Here is a 7,595-nt window from a genome sequence, read left to right on the forward strand (position 1 = left end):
TCCACAGCCTCACTGGCATTTGTTATTGGTTGATTTCTTAATGCTAGCCATTCTTACTGGGGTGAGATGAAATCTCAATGTTATTTTAATTTACATTTCTCAAATGCTTAATGATGCTGAACATTTTATCATGTATTTATTTGCCATTTGTGTGTTTTTATGCGAGAAGTGTGTATTCATCTCAGCTACCCATTTTTGGACTGGGTCTTTGAATTTGGGGAGGCTGATGTTTTTTAATTCTTTATATGTTCTAGATAGAAGACCTTTGTTTGAGGAACAGTCAACTAAAATTTTTTCCCAATTTGTGAGTTTTCTTTTTACTCTGCTGGCGATTTCTCTAGATATGCAGAAACTTTTCAGTAGGATGAATCCCAGTTGTTGATTCTTTGAAATATTTCCCGTGTGGCTTGGTTTTTGTTCATGAACTCTGCTTACCCCTATGTCTTCAAGATTTTTATGTACTTTCTCTTCCAATAGATTTAGTTTCATGGAATTATATACACTGGCAAAGCTTTTTTTTTCATTTGTTACTGAGTTTTGCTTCAGAAAGATTATACAAACATTAAAACCACATCACCTGGACTTCACAAGTAGTCACCATGAGCTAGACACTCCCAGAGCTGTTAAATCTTAAATTTCAAAGGCACAGATTATCAGTTTGTCATGTGCAAAGTAAATATAACAGAATGAGAGGTGTGAACATGTTAATCCACCCTTCCGTATTTCAGGAAAAGAAAATAGGAATTCTTATGTGGTTATGATACTCAAAGTTTTAGTGAGAACTAGGCTTTTTCCCAAAGTATAATGTTGTAAAATGAATGAACATTTTGGAAACAATCTATAAGAAGAAACAACAATGGTAACTCTCAGCCCACTATCCATGACCAACCCACACTCCATTCTTATCAGGCAAAACTATTCACCAAAGCAGGAAAGATAATTTTGTAAAGAAATATGGAAAAGACAATGTAAGTATCTCTTTATCCAAAGGAAATGACAAATGTCATTTATCACTCTGAGAAGAACTTGGGTCCAGAAGGGATCCTCATGATGAGTTTTATTTCCCTTCCTATTAGGGAGGATCTAGTAAGTAAGCATCTATTTTTAAAAAATGACTCATTATAATAGTTTTATCCAAAAATTTTATATGGCAACAATCTTTGATGCATTGTATGTGTTTTGAAAGTAGAAGGATTTCAGTATTTTAGGTGAGTCTCAGACACAAATGAATAAACAATAGCATATCATTGTCATGTCCATCTGACATCCTACAAAACCTACAATTTGTGATAAAGAACCATATGCCTGTATATTCTCAACATTATTTGGCAGTCAAAATAGGGGCCAACTCCCTTTTATACAATACTTTGAGTGTGAATGTTAGAAGTTGTTGTATAGAAAGTCTTATTTTCTGTTACCTGTGAGACACTTCAGAACTCTTAATGAAGATAGAAGCTTGAATGAATGTACCATGAAGACAAAGTGATTGCACAAGAAATGTGAAACTGCAGTTTCTTTGTTAATTAAATTACACTCTGTGATGATCACAGATGTGTTTCTTGTTAAGACTGAGTCTATTGAACTATGCTTAATGCATTCTCTTTGTTTAAAAAGGAGAGAAGAAAATGAACATGGTAAATAGACCGTTGAAAGAAAAAATGGAAAAATGCTTTTAATTGTTATTTATTTAATTTGCTAATTAGGTCATAAAGCTAATTTAAATGTTTAAAAAAGAAACAACTGAAACTGTTCACTGATCTTCAGTAAAATAGCACCTTTTTGCTTTTTTTAAAGAAGAAATAACTTTGAATCTAATTCACTCTGCCACTGAAGTAGAAAATGACAGAAACTTAGAAAAGTACAAAACACGATTAGTTGGAACTCTTTTTTACAATGCTTAATTCACATTCCTTCATAGCTAATTATACCTTGTTCAATAAAACCACTTTAACTTATGTTTCTTGGTAAAAAAAATAATCTATGTAACATCAGATTATATTTCCTAATATAATCAAATGATTTATAACCTACACCAGGGATCAATAATCTATGCCCCTTGGAGAGCTAACCACCTCTTTTTTGTAAATACAATATCAGTGAAATACTGTCACACAGACTTGCTACTGTGTTAGTCAGCTTTGGATTATTGTATCAAAAATGAGAGATAATCAACTTATGGAAGTGTTTCATTCACCTTTCTTATCCCTGGGACAAAACACTCAGCACCTATAATGTAAAAGAGGTATATCAACAACGGTGTTCTCTTTTCCCCCAACTTGCAAGTTCTTTCTTTCTAGTAACCCTACAAACTTTCCATATCTTTCAGTTCTAAATTTTGCTATCCATTTTTACTGTAGATCTGGATAAATGCCACTAATAGTGCCCACATCACAACCTGAACTTTGGGCTGTCTTGAAATATTTTCCACCAGATTAATTAGTGCACTACCATTAAGTTCAGCCTCAAGTGAAATCTGAGGGCCTGGGAAAATAAAGACATACATTTCCATAATGTAACATGGCCTGTAGATAAGTTTCCAAGGTAGTCCTTATTGCCAATGAAATTTCTTGGGTCTGACCTTTATTGTCCACATTCTTATCAGTAGTCTTGTCTTCAGAGCTCTGACCAGATTCATCTATCAAGCTCTGCTTGCAGCAAGGTAGAGCTTCTCTATCCCATTTGTCTTGTTTTCCAAACTCTTCTCACAACTATGTTCCTAAGGTTTCTGAACCCTATGGTCACGTACAATAACAGAAATGATTCTGCTTTGGGTACCAATTTCATGTATCAGTAGGCTTTCACATTGCTGGAAAAAAACACCCAACACCTGTAACTTTATGGAGGAAAGGCTTATTTTAGCTCACAGTCTCAGTGTGTACAGCTCATTGTTGGCTGGTTTCAAGACAGAAACAACATGGTGGAAGGGGCCGCCAGACAAAGACTTGTTGTTTCGTGATGGCCAGGAAGCAGAGAGAAAAGGGACAAGGATGTGTCCTTCCATGTCATGTCTCCAGGGACCAATCACTCTGACCAGTCCCCATCTCCTAACATAAGTCTTTTTGAGGCTATTTCAGATCTAAACCACAATAAAGAGGAAAAGTTTATTTTGGCTCACTGCTTTGGAAAGTATTGTTCAATGAGTTACAAACCTCACTGATTTTGGGCCTGTCGTTTGGCAGCATATCATGGCAAGAAGCATACGACAAAGTGAAGTCACATAACTCAAGTATCCAGGAAGGAAAAAGAGCAAGCAAAAAACTGATATCCCTTGGTTGCTTTCAAAGGAATCCCTCCAGTAACCCAAAGCCCCCGATGAGCTCTTAACTCTTAAATATTTCCATCACCTTTTATGAGTGCTAATCTGAGGAGCAAACCTTTTAATGCACAGGAATTTGGGGACATTCCATGTACAAATGATATGGTTTCTGCACAGATAATGGCTACTTCCATGCTACAATAGAACAGTAGCTTAGTCTCAATTAAGAGAGTATGGTCTACAAAACCTACACACATTATTATCTTTTCCTTTGCTAAAAAGTTTGCCAACATCTAGTTTGGCGTATAAAAGAAAGCAATATACAATATATTTTATTACCTATTATATATGCTTATTTTCATTTTAAAGTAACAAAACAGTTGGATTTTAGAACTCTTTCTCTGCTTGTTCTTTTTCCAGCAATTGAAATATGTCCTATGTTCACTTACATCTGTAGAAGGTAAAAATAAACAATAATTTATATAGATTTATTTTTTGAGTCAATAATTAGATTGACTGTGCAGATATAATAACAACAAAGGTCACTTGCTTTCTAGTACTTAGGTGAAATTTGTTTTGCCAGGTCTGGGGGGTATGTCCTGATGAAGACTTTACATGGTAATACCCTCAAGCTTAAGCCTTGAATTTGCTCTCAGGATAGCCTTCAAATGAGGTTAAAACTATTTGTTTCCATTCTTCAAAATGAAGTGGATCCTTGCAAGTGTGAGGTTATGAGTTCAATTTCCGGTACCAAAACAAAACACAAAATGAAGTGGAAAATTGACCTATTAAAATCACTTATTTTAGTATTGAAATAATTTTTATATTTATTAAATACATATTTGTAAATATATGAGATAAATTATAGGGTTTATCTCATATAAATGCTAGGGCTTTTTGTTAATATACCTTAAAATACAAACTATATATACGCTGAAGTCCTTTATGCAAAATGGCATAGGTTTTCCATATAACCTATTCATATGCTCTAGTATATGGCTGTACCATTTCTAGATTACAAGACAAATCATTTCTAGATTACCTAGAATTTTTAATAGAATGTGAATGGTACGCCAATAAGGGCTATGCAGTAATTCTTAGGGAATACTGAGAAGAATAAAAACTCTGACCATGTTTTATACAGGCACAAAATTTTCCCAGTATTTTCCGTCTGAAATTTGCTGAATCAAAGAACCCGTGGCTAGGGAGAGCTGATTGTATATAAGTATAAATTGTCCAAATATAAATTATATGGCTACACACAATAAAAATAGTAATCTTTATTATATATACAAATAAAGCATTTCTCCCAAGATGTTTAGGCTACAGGAAAATGTTAGAAATTTCACATGAAGAAATTGTATTTATGAACACATGCACACATGCGTGGGTGTGTGTGCATTCATACCATGGTGTATGAGTGTATGTGTTGTGTTGGTACCAACCATAAAGTAGATTTTATTGTATAAGAGGCTTTCAACTGAACATTGTGGATTGTAGGTGTTAGAGAAACTGATCTTGCCTGAGAAGGTTGTTTAGTAGGGAAGATCCTCATTGTGTGGGGTAGTTTGAAAAGACAGTAAAAATGTCTTAGATTTCATTCCAGGAAACGTCACAAAGAGGAAGGTCAAGTAGTACTGTGGGTAGGTCATTACATCCAGGAATTCAGTCAGTGTGTGTGAGGTCAGGATTCTGGGAGGTCTGTCTATGTAGGAAAGAAAGCCAACAAGTAGGTTTGAAAAGGAATGATTTGGCCCTGGGTGGCACATGGAAAGTCAGAGGCAAATTATATATCTGGGCATTGGTTTCCCAACACATGGATTGGGTCTCAAGGCATGAATCCAGCCTCCATAGGGAATGGGTTACAGAGTAGAGTGAAAACCTTTCCAGTGATGACCATCAAGAAGCTAAAGAATGATGGCAAATTGAGGACTGACCCCGGGCAGAGACATCGCCAATCTGAAGTGCTAAGATATTTCAGAGAAATCCTGATTTGCATGTCCTAGATGCGGAATCATTTGAAATTCCTTACTTCTTCAGAGCTAAAACGAGCTTCCTCTCTCAGAATGGGTCTAAGAGTTGTGTCTGCTCTAAACTTTGGAGCTGATCAGAAGACACAAAAGAAAGCAGGGGACAGTATTCATGGAATTACCTTTAGAGCTCTCAAACCCACCTGGATTACACAACTTAATCCAGTCCGTTTGGAAAAGGAAGAAGGGTAACCAGGATGGTTCCAGGCAAATTTTGTACTAAGTGAGCTAAAAAGTCATAGTTCAGCCAGGTGTGGTGGTGCACTACTGTAATCTCAGCACTCCCGAGGATGAGGCAGGAGGATCGTTGTGAGCTTGAGACCAGCCAGGACTACAAAGTGAGCTCAAGGCCAGTCTGAACTGCATAGTGAGACCCTGTGTCAGAAAGACGAAAAAAAAAAAGTCAGAGCTGAAAAGTCCTGTCACAAGATTATTTCTTGTCATTCTCAAATCAGTATCCCAAATCATGAGAATCCCATCCGTGAACTCAGTAAAACCCAGAGTGACTTTAGTTTGTCAGGCTGAATTGTATCTTTTGTGTTCTGGCTTTTAATTTCTTCCTATTGTGTCTATTTCATACTAGATACTATGTTAACACCTACACGGTAACTCTCAATTTATTCCAGGTACTCACGGTATCATAGGCATTTCTGATCATTGATGCACCCTGTTTTAGTGACTCTGCAGTAAATTTTCCAATCTCTTCCACAGACACATTGATGACATTTTTTTTAATTTCATGTAAATTACAGATGTAAAATTTAAATTGATAGAATGTTAATATGCTCATGTAAGAAAATACTAAATTTTATAGCTTAGGAAGAGATATAAGAAATAAAGTCAGATTAGGTGGATCTTGTCTGCAGTATAGACAATGAAGATCATTTTTCAAAGCCTAAAAATCTTTTAATCCTGGAAAAAATTAATGAAATTGAGACATTAGATAAAAATATAATGGCAGAATAACTGTTTGTTTTCAGCTTGACCACAGTAGAGGTTTACATCTAAATGGTTCATAAACATAAATTTGACCAAGGAATCCAGATTATGTAAGGTTTGTGGTTGACTAGTTCATTACATAAGAGACTAATTACTAATTTATATTCTTTAGCTATATTTTGCAACATGTGCTTTGGAGCTGGTGGTTTCTGGCATGATTTCAGATAGTACACTGATGGAGACTTAAAAACATATTTAGATATTAATTATAAATTTGAAAAAACATAATTGTCACATTAAAATCGTATTTTAAGTAGTTGTCCAAAGAGTCTTTCATTTTTCTTTTTGCTTTAACATATAAGTACATTTAAAGTGAAGTGTTAAGCATACAATAAAACATGAGATGTAAAGATTTGGAAAAACATATGACAATTACATGAAACTAATTGGAATTTTAGAAACTGTAAAATAGAATGCCAAAACGAATATACCTTTAAAAAGAATACACCTTTAAAAGGTCCAGCGTTCACCTTAACCATTGGAATACTTCTCTTGTGCTTCAAATATTTGTAAGTTAAATTGGAAATCAGGAAGTTGGCTGGTAAGAGTAGACTCAAGCAAGGCATTAGGCTAGTTTTGATAACTGTATTGGCAAGGACTTGTAAAAATCTAGAATCCATTGGATCAATGCAGTCTCATTCTTTCTTTGATTTTGGACATGTTGTAGATATTTTAAAAATTATTGAGTTCCCCCTGCATTACCAAGTAATGGCTGCTATATAGGTTGCGGTTTTTGTATATTTATTTATTTATTTATTTATTTATTTATTTTGATAGGGGAGGTGGTAGGTCCAGGGAGGTTCCTGAAAAGTGAAGATGATGAGTACTGAAGAAAACAATGCTCATGTGACCTTCAGAGGAGAACAAGAGCCTAGGAATGAAGACACCCTGCCTGTACAAGGCAGGGGCTGAGCACTGTGTTCCCCACAGAAAAAGCAGACTTCAGTCAGTGGAGAAGCACTTCTGTTAAGTGTGGAATAAGGTCAGAAATTCCATTTCTGCTCTCACTCCTTCCTAGCCTATGAAATAACTTACAGCGTTGCTGAGATTAAACAGAATAATGTCATACAGTAACCACTTAATAACAATATTGTGATTTGCTGTCCTTACTTTTTAAAAATGTGTGTATGTGTTTCGGTGTGTGTGTTTAAGTGTGTGTGTGTGTATGATGATTGTCAAAAATTGCTTAGAGGAAATGTGGGAAATATGGGCAGCCAAATACAAGCCTAAAATCACTCCGAGGAAAAACATTCCTTTCACTTCAGAGCTCTGGTGGTGATGGCTGCCCTCGTGGCGGCAGCAGCGGTGGT

At 35.4% G+C, this 7,595-nt stretch overlaps 1 long non-coding RNA gene across 1 annotated transcript in view; it reads left to right on the plus strand.

Annotated features, from left to right (window-relative positions):
* LOC102022671 overlaps window positions 1–7,353 on the plus strand; it is a 37,197-nt gene extending 29,844 nt beyond the window's left edge. The window contains exon 3 of the long non-coding RNA XR_259589.1: window positions 7,063–7,353. This is a non-coding gene — a long non-coding RNA (uncharacterized LOC102022671). The remainder of the gene's footprint in view (window positions 1–7,062) is intronic.
* Window positions 7,354–7,595: the final 242 nt, after the last annotated feature.

This window comes from Chinchilla lanigera, unplaced genomic scaffold (assembly GCF_000276665.1).
Source record: "Chinchilla lanigera isolate Chin_1 unplaced genomic scaffold, ChiLan1.0 scaffold00006, whole genome shotgun sequence".
Classification (NCBI taxonomy): domain Eukaryota; kingdom Metazoa; phylum Chordata; class Mammalia; order Rodentia; family Chinchillidae; genus Chinchilla; species Chinchilla lanigera.